Raw genomic sequence first — 13,901 nt, 5'->3', positions numbered from 1 at the left:
ATAAATCGATGCGTTACTCCCCTGAAAACAGCAGATGCTCTAACACTTCTGAAGAATCAGAATACCATTCTGCCGAGGTGGGCTGAGCATTTTAACACTCTGTTTAATCAGGACTCTGATGCAGGCCCCACCATCCTGGACGAACTGCCTGAACTTCCTCCTATCCACGACCTCAGTTTACCACCAACCTTCCAGCAGGTTCTATCAGCTGTCCATTCCCTTAGGAACAACAAGTCCCCTGGCACTGACAATATCCCTGCTGAGTTACTGAAGAACGGAGGGTACATGTGTATACGCACCCTCTACCAGTATATCACCAAGGCCTGGACTGATGAGAACATCCCACAGCAATGGAGAAATGCAAACATCGTTGTCATTTATAAGAACAAGGGTGACAAGGCCATCTGCGGCAATAGTAGGGGCCTATCACTCCTTTCTGTTGCTGGAAAGGTCCTGGCTAAGGTGATGCTTCAGAGACTCATCAGCAACTTCACCGAGTCAATGCTGCCTGAATCGCAGTGTGGATTTAGGAAGAACAGGAGCATGATCGACATAGTCTTTACAGCCCGGCAGCTTCAGAAGAAGTGCCGGGAGCAACATCAGGACCTGTTTATGGCCTTTGTTGACCTCTCCAAAGCATTCGACGCTGTGCAAAGAGAGCTTTTATGGGATGTCCTCCTCAGGTCTGGCTGTCCCAATAAATTTGTTAACATCCTCTGCCAGTTCCACAATGGGATGACTGCTAAGGTGACCATAGGAGGACAAGAGTCCGAGCCCTTCCTTGTACGCACAGGGGTGAGGCAGGGGTGTGTGCTAACACCAGTGCTCTTTAACACCTTCCTCTTGTGTGTTACCAAGCTTCTCCACAATGAGACTGAAGACAGCAGCGGTGTGGCAGTGGACGTCAGATTAGATGGCAACCTCTTTGACATCAGGAGGCTCCAGGCAACCACCAAACTCCGTAGAGAGCGGGTCCTGGAGCTGCAGTATGCAGATGACTGTGCTCTTGTGGCCCATACTCTGGAGGATCTTCAGACTGTCCTTGCTGTGGCGGTGAGAGCGTACAGCAGGATGGGGCTGCCTGTCAATACCACCAAGACAGAAGTGGTTTGCCAATGGAGTACCAGTGTCCCACCCACTCTACCTGCCTTCACTGTTGGTGATGAAAAGCTGTCAGTGGTGCCATCTTTCAAATATCTGGGGAGCATTCTCTCTGAGGATAGCAGCATTGACAACGACATCCAGAGCCGCATTAAACAGGCATCAGCTGCCTTTGGGAGACTTCGGCGTAGAGTCTTTCAGAACAGGAGCCTTCGTCCCTCCACAAAGGTCGCTGTACACCAAGCAGTCTGTGCCACCACCCTCCTTTATAGCTGTGAAGCTTGGGTAACCTACAGCCGTCACATCAAGTCCCTGGAGTGTTTCCACATAAGCTGCCTCCAGCGCATCTGGGAATTACCTGGCATGAGTGGGTACCTCACACTGAAATACTTGTAAAGACCAACTGCAGAAGTATTGAGGCCATGATCACCCAGCGTCAGCTGCAGGGGCTGGGGCACGTGATAAGGATGCCCCCATGTCGGCTACCCCGCAGAGTGTTATACGGCCAGCTACATCATGGTCGACACTCAGCTGGAAGGCCGAAGAAATGCTATAAGGGTCAGATGAAGAATGCTTTAAGGAAGTGCAAGATCAGACCCGAGGACCTGGAGGATGTTGCTGCTGACCGTGCCACTTGGTGACAGCTGTGTAGGGACGGGGTTCATATTCTGCAGATGGAAAGAACAACCAGAAGACAGCAGAAGAGAGCCAGGAGAAATGCAGCCATAGTTGCCACCAGTACCACATATACATGTCCCACCTGCAATAGAGCTTGTGGGTCCAGGATAGGACTGTATAGTCATCAAAGATCTCACCGTTAAAGGAGTGGACGTCGTCATCGGATTTCGATAGACAACCAAAGAAGAAGTGTGAGTGTGTGTTTTTATCCCTGTGTGTGTGTTTGTGTGGGTGTTGGTGTCGGTGTGGGTGTGAGAGTGTGTGTGTGTGTGTGTGTGTGTGTGTGTGTGAGTGTGAGTGAGTGTGAGTGTGAAAGAGAGTCTGTGCACACTCCACACTCTCTCCCTGTGACTGTGTGGCTTTCTCCTGGTTGCTGTTACCCCCACATCCCGAACACGTGTGCGGTCACTGTGCGGTCAGCCACCTTGTTACAAGTATCAACACTCCAGTATTAAGGTCCAAGGTTCAAAGTTCATTTATTATTAAAGTATCCATGCAATTTACAACCCTGAGATTCATCTTTCCACAGACAACCAGAAACAAAGTAAACAATGGAAACCATTCAAACATCAACCACCATTACACACAAAAAAAACGACATCCATCGTAACAGACCCCCACTATCAGCGACATGACTCTTCTCATTGCCACCATCAGCGTGGAGATTCAGGAACCGACAGTGTCATACGGGGGGCGTTGATGGCAGACCCAGAAGCCAGACGCAGACACTGAAGTACTAGGAACGGGACAAGGTTTATCAAGATAGCAAGGGGAGTCAGGAAGAAACGATGCTGGACATGGACACAGGCCCTGGACACCGGGCCTGGGCTAGGACTAAGACTAGGGAAGCGGGACCAGGACAAGGAACTTGTAACTAGGAGCCTGGGCTAGGGCTTCGAGCCAGAGATTGGACAGGGACCCAGAACCTGGGTCTTGACTCGGGCTCGGACCCTGGATCTAGGCAAGGACAAGACGTGGCTACAGGATTGGATGTGGAACTCCTTCAGAGGACAAGGCACATGGACAGGACGAGAAGACAAGGCCTTGACTTGGACAGGACAAGGTTCTTGGACGAGGCTTGGACTAGATTCTCCTGGACAGGATGAGGGAATCTCCAGCACAGGACGAGGGAATCTCCAGCAGAGGACAAGGGAATCTCCAGCTCAGGACAAGAGAATCTCCAGCTCAGGACCAGGGAATCTCCAGCAGAGGGCTGGGTGAGGTACTCCTGGGCTGGGCGAGGTACTTCAGGGCAGGACATGGCTCTTGAACTAGGTTTGGCTCGACCCTGTACAGGATGCAACGCAGGGCCAGGACGCTTTCTAGGACGCAGGGCCGGGATGACTGCCGAGAACACTTGCCAAGGGAACTGCTGAGGTAAACTGCCGAGGGACTCCTGGACTGGATGAGAACACGAAGCCTTGACTTGGACAGGACTGGAACACGGCGCTTGGAACTTGGAACACAGGAACACCGGACACAGAGCCGGGACCCCTCCTTGAGAACAGGACCTAGGGCCGGAACTCTTCTTTGATATGGACACTAAATACAGGGACACATAGAGATAGTTCCAAACTCAATGATAGATAGTTCCTTATCTGGCTACGGTAGGAAACTTTGTCACATGGTGTGAGCAGAATTATCTGCAGCTTAATGTGAAAAAGACTAAGGAGCTGGTGGTAGACCTGAGGAGAGCTAAGGTACCGGTGACCCCTGTTTCCATCCAGGGGGTCAGTGTGGACATGGTGGAGGATTACAAATACCTGGGGATATGAATTGACAATAAACTGGACTGGTCAAAGAACACTGAGGCTGTCTACAAGAAGGGCCAGAGCCGTCTCTATTTCCTGAGGAGACTGAGGTCCTTTAACGTCTGCCGGATGATGCTGAGGATGTTCTACGAGTCTGTGGTGGCCAGTGCTATCGTGTTTGCTGTTGTGTGCTGGGGCAGCAGGCTGAGGGTAGCAGACACCAACAGAATCAACAAACTCATTTGTAAGGCCAGTGATGTTGTGGGGATGGAACTGGACTCTCTCACGGTGGTGTCTGAAAAGAGGATGCTGTCCAAGTTGCATGCCATCTTGGACAATGTCTCCCATCCAGTACATAATGTACTGGGTGGGCACAGGAGTACATTCAGCCAGAGACTCATTCCACTGAGATGCAACACTGAGCATCATAGGAAGTCATTCCTGCCTGTGGCCATCAAACTTTACAACTCCTCCCTTGGAGGGTCAGACACCCTGAGCCAATAGGCTGGTCCTGGACTTATTTCCTGGCATAATTTACATATTACTATTTAACTATTTATGGTTCTATTACTATTTATTATTTATGGTGCAACTGTAACGAAAACCAGTTTCCCCCGGGATCAATAAAGTATGACTATGACTATGGCTATCTTGGCGTGGCAAGGCTCCGGTCTCACTCTGGCAGTTGAACTTGATGGGGATGCTGGCGAGGCTTCAGAAGGAAGGGGAAGGGAACAGTCCAGCAGGGAATCCTTGGTTTGAGAGGTATGTGCCAGCCCAAAACGAGAATCAGGTGCCTCAATTAAGGCACCTAATGGATCAAGGGAAAACAGGAAAACCCGGAATAAGGAACTGACGGACCGGACTGTGAACCAGATTGCAGATTCGTGGACCAGACCATGACATACAGACCCACACTCATTGATTCAGGAGCAGCATCTTCCCCTCCACCATCCGATTTCTAAACAGTCCATGAACGTACCACCTCATTTTTGTGCCTTACACTGTGCTGCAACTGCACTGAGCCAGACAGGGGGGCTCTTCAGTGGGTCATCTGAACTGCCCAGTGCATCACCAGTACAAGCCTACATGCTATCAAGGACGCGTATACTGAAAGGTGCCGGAGAAAAAGGGCACCAACATCATGAAAGATCCCACCCACCTTGCTCATAGACTGTTTGTCCCACTCCCATCAGGGAGGAGATTACATAGCATCCGCGCCAGGATCACCTGACTCAAAAAAATTATTTTCCCCAAGCAGTAAGGCTGATCAACACCTCCACCCACTAACAGACTCCTCTACATCCGCCTCATTCGGCAGGAGAGCGTGACCAAGGAATACCCAGTGCAGACTTGGCAAAGCGAGGAACATCTTCAGATCAATGAGCAACGAGTGGGGGTCCACGCCATGGTGAATCTGTACCGGAGCCGTGTCCTGTCGACACCACGGTGAGTCTATACCGGAGCCGTGTCCTGCCCACACTCCTGTATGGGTCAGAATGACAGAAATGACATTGCCACGCTGTCGTCATTTCACACCGTGAGCCTCTGGAAGATCCTCTGTGTTTTCTGGCCAAGAAGGATCTCCAACCACGCCCTTCTCCTTCAGTGTCATCAAGAGATAGCGTGGCCACAATCATCCTGAGGGAACGTTGGAGATGGATTGGGCTTGTGATGAGAACTGAAGCCAGCTCTGTCATCAGGACAACTCTTCACTGGGCTCCTGAAGGGTGGAGGAAACGCGGGAGACCGAAGACAACGGCGCTGTGCCACAGAGGTGGAAATGAGGACCTTGAACCACGCCCGGGGCACAATAGAGAAGATGGCCAAGGACAGACAGAGATGGAGGACACTCATCGCTGCCCGAAACACCAGTGGCGTGACAGGCGGTCATTTAACCACATCCGCACTACCACCACTTTATCATTTCCTGTCCGAGTCACTTATGTATAGATACCTGTGCCTAGTGTCACTGTGTCTGTACAATCAGTCTCTGTTATCTTATGTATTTCTATATTCATTCTGTTTTTGTTTATCGTTGTGTTCTTTATCTTAACGGTGTTTTTTATGCCACCTCGGACACCAGAGTAAAAATTATTTTGCTCTCCTTGTGTACAGGAAATGAGAATAAACAATCTTGAATGTTCTCAAATCTTAAAGACAACCCATTTCACACCTTTCAGAGATAACAAACCTGACTCTTGCGGTGAGAATGGATTACCGGGGAGAACTGTCGGTGGAATGTGAGCTAGCAACAGCTCAGTGTGCTGAATGCTTATATCATGACGTGAGTGCCTACATTTAACCTCCAGGGAAAATCTACGGAATTTCCAAAGGGAAAACAGCCTGGAAAAGCTCAGAGGGGAATTGAGCTGCACTGTCAAGAAATGAAATCACTTTCAGATCATATCACGTTTGAAAGTGGCACGGCTGTGTGATAGAGATTGCAAAGAGTTACAGCTCTGGGCTTTCCACCATTCAGGCTGTTCAGAGAATTTTCACTATAGCTTTATTTTAGGAATTGTAAAATGCACAGGTGTAAGTTTATGTGCAAAGTCCAGGGGGAGAGAGATGGATTAAGTCAGCGGTTAGGAATCTGGGAATGTGAGAAAGGAAATGAAAGGCTTTACGTTAGTGTCCAGTACACAGTGGGAATCCTGCCACTGTGTGTGTGTGTGTGTGTGAGAGAGAGAGAGAGAGAGAGAGAGAGAGACAGAGAGAGAGAGAGAGGAGCGGATTTGCATGTTTTCCCTGTGACCTGTGTGTTTCCCCTGGGTACTCAGATTCTGTCCAACATCCCAAAGATGTGTGGGGTCAGTGGATTAACCGACTGCCATAAAGCAGGTGGGTGAGGGGTAGAGTCTGGGAGGAGTCGATGGGAATGTGGGATTCATGTAGAAATGGGCGGCTGATGTTCAGCACAAACCTGATGGGCTGAAGGGCCTGTTTCTGTGCAGTATCACATATGACACTGAGGTTTCTTCCCGCCCAGGTTGATGGGCGCAATGGTAGTGTGGTAGTTAGTGTAATGTTATTACAGTGCCAGTGACCTGTGTTCAACTCCCACTGCTGTCTGTAATGCTATTACAGTGCCAATGATGTGTTCAATTCCTCCCACTGTCTGTAACCCAATTACAATGTCAATGACCTGTGTTCAATTCCCACCACTGTTTGTAAAGCTATTACAGTGCCTGTGACCCGTGTTCAATTCCTGCCACTGCTTATAAGGAGTTTGTACGTTTTCACTGTAAACTCGTGTCTTTCCTCTGCTTACTCTGGTTTCCTCCCACATTCCAACGATGCAGGGGCGAGTCGGTTAATGGGTGTAGTTGGGCGGTGTCAGCTCGCTGGGTCAGAATGGCATGTTAACGTGCTGTACCTCTACACAAAATAAATCCTCAGGTCTCTGTCCCTTCAGTGAAGAGTCTCCACTGGTGAAAAGATCTGCCCTTTTGTGGGCCCTCAGGAACTCCTCATTCCCCTCGTTCTTCTGAGCCGCAGCGACTAAGGGTCCGGCTTCCACTGGCAGATGTGAGATCTCTGGAATGGCACTGGAGGACTTAGCTTCCATTATTCCTGTGTTCTACTGTGAATGCCTGCAAGAAAATTAATCACAAGGTACTGTGTATGATGACATTCTCTGTATGCACTTTGATAATAAATCTACTTTGAACTTTGATTGGGTAATTTCATTCACCTCATCTCTGAACAGCCTCCAAAACCTCTGGTCCCATTTTCAAGGACTCTACAATCCATGTTCTCAGCATTATTTCTATCTATCTATCTGTCTATCTATCTATCTATTTATCTGTCTATCTACTAAACTCTTTATTTGTTTACTTTGCGCAATTTATCTTCTTTTGTACATTGGTTCTTTGTCATTTTCTGTTTGTGCCCATCGTCTTTCTCTGTATTCCTGTGTTCTACTGTGAATGCCTGCAAGGATTAGATTATTAGATTAGATTAGATTATGAGGACACTCAGTCCTCTTTTATTGTCATTTAGTATCGCATACATTAAGAAATGATACAATGTTCCTCCAGGATGATATCACAGAAACACAAGACAGACCAAGACTGAAAAACTGACAAAAACCACATAATTATAACATATAGTTACAACAGTGCAAGCAATACTGTAATTTGATGAAGAACAGACCATGGGCACGGTAAAAAAAAAGTCTCAAAGTCTCTCGAAAGTCCCAACATCTCACGCAGACAGTAGGGGGAAGAGAACTCTCCCTGCTATGAACTTCTAGCACCGCAAACTTGCCGATGCAGCATCCTGGAAGCACCCGACCACAGTCCGACTCTGAGTCTGTCCGAAAACTTCGAGCCTCCGACCAGCCCTCCGATACTGAGCACCGAGCACCATCTGGGAGGAGAAGATGGCGGCGCACCTGCGTGTGCGCAGCCTTCCAGTGAAAAATAATATCGTATCTGTTAAATAGGGGCCGTGGACATTTCTGATTTGATGGAGAATGGACGTGAAAGCACAGAGGAACATCTGGAGAAATTTCTGAAACGCCCGTTCACTGCTGTCATTACTGTGTGGTCAGGAATCTTTTGAGGGTGGGCCTCAAAATCCCCGGCCTTGCCTGCTTTTGGCGACCGAGAAGGAGGTCGAATCGTTCGGACAGAGATGGCGCTCAGTACTCGGTGTCGGAGAGCTGATCAGAGCTCGAAGTTTTCGGATGACTCGAAGTTGGATTGTGGTCGGCATGGCAGGGAGAGTTTTTCTTCCTTCTCCCGTCTGCGTGAGATGTGGGACATTTGAGAAACTTTGAACTTTACTGTGTTCATGGACTTCATCAAGTTATGGTATTGTTACACTGTTTGTAACTATATGTTATAATTATGTGGTTTTGTCAGTTTTTTCAGTCTTGGTTTGTCCTGCGTTTTGTGATATCACAACGGAGGAAATAATGTATCATTTCTTAATGCATGCATTACTAAATGACAATAAAAGAGGACTACGTGTCTTCATAATCATCTCTGCCGAGCGCTTCGACCACATCCCCGGCCGCCAGCTACAGGCAAAGCCAAGGATCTGGGGCCTTCCTTCCGGAGATTCTGGATCGCACAGTAGCAGCGGCTGCGAACCGGGCATTTCAGAAGTTTCTCCAGATGTTCCTCCATGCTTCTAATGTCTGTCTCCATCAAATCAGGATTGTGCACAGCCCCTATTTAACAAATGCGATATCATTTCACTGGAAGGGCCGCACGGGCTGCATTGCGCCGCCATCTTCTCCTCCCTTCTGAATCTCGAGCAAGTCATACAGCCAATGGCCACTTTATTAGGTGCCTCCCGCACAACAGCGCCCACCATCAAGTGACCCACCACCCAGGCCAGGCTCTCTTCTCACTGCTGCCGTCAGGGAGAAAGTACAGGAGCCTCAACCATCAGGCCCTGAACTCGGGTGGATAACTTCACTTACCACAACTCTACTCTGATTCCACCACCTACAGGCTCACTTCCAAGGGGTTTACACCTCATAAACATGAGAACTTCTGCAGATCCTGGAAACCCGGAGCAACACGCACAAAATGCTGGAGGAACTCAGCAGATCAGGCAACATTTGTGGAAAGGAATCAACAGTTCTTCAGGACAGGAAGATGCGAGAATGACAAGATGGGGGCAAAGTTCCCTCCAATTTGTAAAGTGCGTTCAAAAATCTTGCGCTGCGCAATTTTTGCCCAGTGACAACATGTGCGCGCTGAATAATTTCTTCAATAAGTAAGACCATAAGACCATAAGACAAAGGAGCAGAAGTAGGCCATTCGGCCCATTGAGTCTGCTCCGCCATTTTATCATGAGCTGATCCATTCTCCCATTTAGTCCCACTCCCCCGCCTTCTCACCATAACCTTTGATGCCCTGACTACTCAGATACCTATCAATCTCTGCCTTAAATACACCCAATGACTTGGCCTCCACTGCCGCCCATGGCAACAAATTCCATAGATTCACCACCCTCTGGCTAAAAAAATTTCTTCGCATCTCTGTTCTGAATAGGCGCCCTTCAATCCTTAAGTCATGCCCTCTCGTATAAGCCAGTTCTAAAATCTGCAGACAAATTATTGCAAATTCCATGTTGTCAACACGATCAGTATCAGACAGGAAAAGGAAATGTGATTGTGATATGTGATCGCAATCTGTGACAAACCTTTGTGCGCAGTTTAAATTCCTTTGTGCACTCGTAGCAAACGATATGTGTGTTACCGCATGTGTACACCTTAGAGGGAGCGTCGATGGGAAGGGGTAGGAGGCTAGCTAGAAGGTGATCGGTGAAGCCAGGCAGGTGGGAATAGTAAAGGGCTGGAGAAGGAGGCATCTGATAGGAGAGGGGAGTGGACCAGAGGAGAAAGGGAAGGAGGAGAAGATCCGGGGGCGGGGAAGGGGTGGTGATAGGCAGGGGAGAAGAGGTAAGAGGCCAGAGTGGGGAATAGAAGAAGAAGAGGGGAGGGGGAGAGATGTTTTTTACCAGAAGGAGAAATCAATGTTCATGCCAGCGGGTTGGAAGCTACCAGGACAGAATATAAGATGTCTCATGAAGCCACTAAGACAGAATATAAAGTGTTGTTCCTCCACCCTGAGGGTGGCCTCATCAGGGCACAAGAGGAGGCCATGCTGACAACTCTATAACTCATATTCTCAATTTTATTCATTTACTTATGCATTATTTTTTATTATTTTATTGGCACAGTTTGTCTTCTTTTGTACATTGATTGTTTCTCCACTTTATTTGTGTACTTCTTTGTTCTACTTGTGAGTGCCCACCAGAAAATGAATCTCAGGGTTATATATGGTGACATATACATACTTTGATAATAAATTTACTTTAAACTTCAAACTTTGACTGTTTAGAAAGGAAAATCCCACCAGGGAGTTGGGATAAATCTGGAGATTAACCTTGGGCAAGCCAGTACTCCATGGCCCTGTTCAGACATGGCAGACTGCAATCATCACGAGAGGTAATTCATCGGTGAGGCTGTGTGAGATTTAAAAGGAGTTCAGGGCCTTCTGGAACTTTTTGAGAAGCTGCAATCATTGTGATCTTTTAGGCACTCTATAGAGGTCAATAAAAAGAAGTGAGATGTAAGTGGAGCGGCCATTGCTGGAGCGGGCCAGTGTTAGAATGGTCAGGCTTTGACTCAGCAGGCTTGGGCAAGAACAGGTGGAGGTTTGAACTTAAACTTAAGAGGTTAGAGGCATAATAAGTAGGCAGGGTGGTAGTTCAGGCCGCGGAATGCTCCACCTGTAAGAGTAGAGTACCTATCAGTCTTCCTGTCACTGCATCTGCAGGGAGTTCACCCAATTTCAGATAGTGGATGGGTGACTACCAGGAGAAGTAAGGGGAGTAAGTGGTCAATGAAGGGTTCCTCCGTGGCCTTGCCCCTCAGCAATAGGTAGTAATCTCTGCTTCACTCCCTGTGCCATGGGATAGTTAGGAATGGGATGATGGTACAGATAGATGGGTGGTCGGGTGGAGATACTCTCTACCAAAGAAGGTGTAAGGTGCTTCTCCCCTCTGCTAGCCTACAGGTCACCCTTGGGCAAGGTGTAGCCCCTGCTAAGCCCCCCCCCCCAATCAGGGGCACGTGAAGTCATTGGATCAGGTGGTGGAGGGTCGTCCTGGTTACTGTATGTGATCACTGACGCCAGGCAGACAATCTCTGAAGAGTATTGATAATGGCTGGGGTCACCCATCTTGTAAAGACGCTGTCCAGAAGAAGGCAATGGCAAACCACTTCTGTAGAATTTTCCAAGAACAATTATAGTCATAGACCATGATCTCCCACGTCATATGACATGGCCCATAACGGTGAAGATGATATCCCATCAAAATTGTGTAAACATCATGCTCCTGTGCTCCAGGGAATAAAGCCCTCTAGCTCAGGTCTCCAAGTCCCAGCAACATCCTTGTAAATTTACTCTGCACTCTTTTAAGCTTATTGATATGTTTTCTGTAGATCGGCTTATACAATGGAACATAACGTCCCAAATCCTGTACTCAGGACTCTGATTTATGAAAGTCAATGTGCCAAAAGTTCACTTTGCAACCCTGTCTACTTATGACAACACTTTAATGGAATTATAGATCTGTATTCCCAGGCCCCTCTGTACCAGCTGCTCCCGTGCCTTCACATGGGGTGGGGGCTGTAGGTAGGTGCTACACCTCACCCAAGGGTGACCTGCAGGCTAGTGAAGGGAAACAGCACCTCACACCTCCTTTGGTAGAGATGTAGCCACGGGATGAGGGGTAAAAGTAAAGGCATCCGTTAGTCTTGCAAGACCATGGATCTGTGCCTGGAAAGTCTTCACTCTCCAGGGCGCAGACCTGGACAAGATTGTATGGAAGACCAGCAGTTGCCCATGCTGCAAGTCTCCCCTCTCCACACCAATGTTGATCAAGGGAAGGGCATTAGGACCCATACAGCTTGGCACCAGTGTCGTCACACAGCAATGTGTGATTAAGTGCCTTGCTCAAGGACACAACACGTTGCCTCGGCTGGGGCTCGAACTCACCACCTTCAGGTTGCTAGTCCAATGCCTTAACCACTTGGCCACGTGCCACAGGGTATAGATAGGGTAATTGCAAGTAGGCTTTTCTCCCTCAGATTGGGTGAGAGTAGAAATAGAGGGCAGAGGTTTCGGGTGAAAGGTGAGACGTTCAAAGGGAATCTTCTTCACTGATACGAGCGTGGAATGAGCTCCAGCAGAAGTGGAAGATGCAAGTTTAGTTGTAAGAACTAGGAGAAATTTGGATAGGTGCCTGATTGGGAGGGGTATGGAGGACTATGGTGTCTGGGTGCAGGGAGATGGGAGGAGGTAAAACCAGTCTAGCACACAGTAGATGGGCCAAATGGCCTGTTTCTTGGGGGAGACCCATGTAGTCCGAATCTGCAGCAACAATTGCGGTCTGCCCCCCCCCCCCCCCGGCGCTTCCCTACGTTGTGCTAACGCAAACAACGCGCCTTTCGGTGTATATGTGAGAAGTACAAATCTGAGTCTGTCACGGGGAGAATGTGCAAACTGCACACACACGTTCGTGTAGTGGTTAGCAGGGCCCTTTTACAACTGGGGACGTCAGACAAGAGCTCAGTCCCGGTGTCCTCTCTACGTCATCCCCGTGGGACACATGGGTTTCCTCCAGCTCCTTCCACACTCCAAAGTCATACCAGGAAGGTTAATCAGCCATTGTAAAGTTCTATGGTTAGTTCGGGTTAAATCAGTGTTGTCAGGGCTTGTCAGTGAACAAGTAAACAGACACAGAGTGCCGGAGGTCAGGGTCGAACATGTCTCTGGCAGCTGGCTCCTTGTCAGGGCTGAAGATCCCACCGTGAGAATATCACATAGTGCAGACGCGTAAGGGCTGTTGGCCAACTGCACACCAGGCCAAACTCTGTGCTGGATCAAAAACACTTTGGACAGGAAATCAGGTTGGAAGTATTCGACCAAATCTGGTGATTAACTTCATATGATGCTACTTGAACATAAAGCACAAGGGCTCTTGGTTTGATGGATCTCTGGATACCCAGTGTTCAGACACAAATTAACATCCATTGTTTAGTCTCATGTTGATTCAACCCTTGAAAACACCAAAATGTCACTTGAAGGCCGAACTGGTCATTCATGTGCTGTGTCATAAGGCATGGGTGATCATGGTCTCCATGATCATGATTGGTCTTGGCAATTTTTTCGACAGAAGTGGTTTGCCATTGCAGTGTCTTTACAAGACGGGTGACCCCAGCCATTATCAATACTCTTCAGAGATTGTCTGCCTGGTGTCAGTGGTCACATAACCAGGACTTGTGATGTGTCCCCTGCTCCCACAGCTTCACAAGACCCTGAACAGGGGGTTGGGGAGGGGGAGACTAAGCAGGTGCTACACCTTGCCCAAGGGTGACCTGCAGGCTAGCGGAGGGAAAGAGTGCCTTACACCTCCTTTGGTAGAGATGTATCTCCGCCATGCCACTGCATTCCAGTCGCCCCGCTACAGGAAGGATGTGGAGGCTTCGGAGAGGGTGCAGAAGAGGTTCACCAGGAATAGAGGGTGTGAGCTGTAAGGAGAGGTTAGACAAACTAGGGCTGTATTCTCTGGAGTGGCAACAGGTGAGAGGTCAGCACCACAGCATAGCAGTTTGCATAACACTACTAGAGAGCCAGTGAACTAGGTTCAATCCCCACGGCTGCCTGTAAGGAACCTGCACGTTCTCCCCACGACTGCAAGCGGCTCCTCCAGGAGCCCCAGCTTCCTCACAATTCCCAAAGACCTACAGGTTAGTAGATTAAATGGTCACAAGAGTGTAACTCAGGACGTGGGTGTATTTATCCCCAGCTAAAAATAAGTAAGATCCTCCAGTATCTC

The sequence above is a fragment of the Mobula birostris genome, chromosome 5 (genome assembly GCF_030028105.1).
Source record: "Mobula birostris isolate sMobBir1 chromosome 5, sMobBir1.hap1, whole genome shotgun sequence".
Classification (NCBI taxonomy): Eukaryota; Metazoa; Chordata; class Chondrichthyes; order Myliobatiformes; family Myliobatidae; genus Mobula; species Mobula birostris.
The sequence above is the reverse complement of the archived record's forward strand: the minus strand, read 5'-3'. Positions refer to the sequence as shown.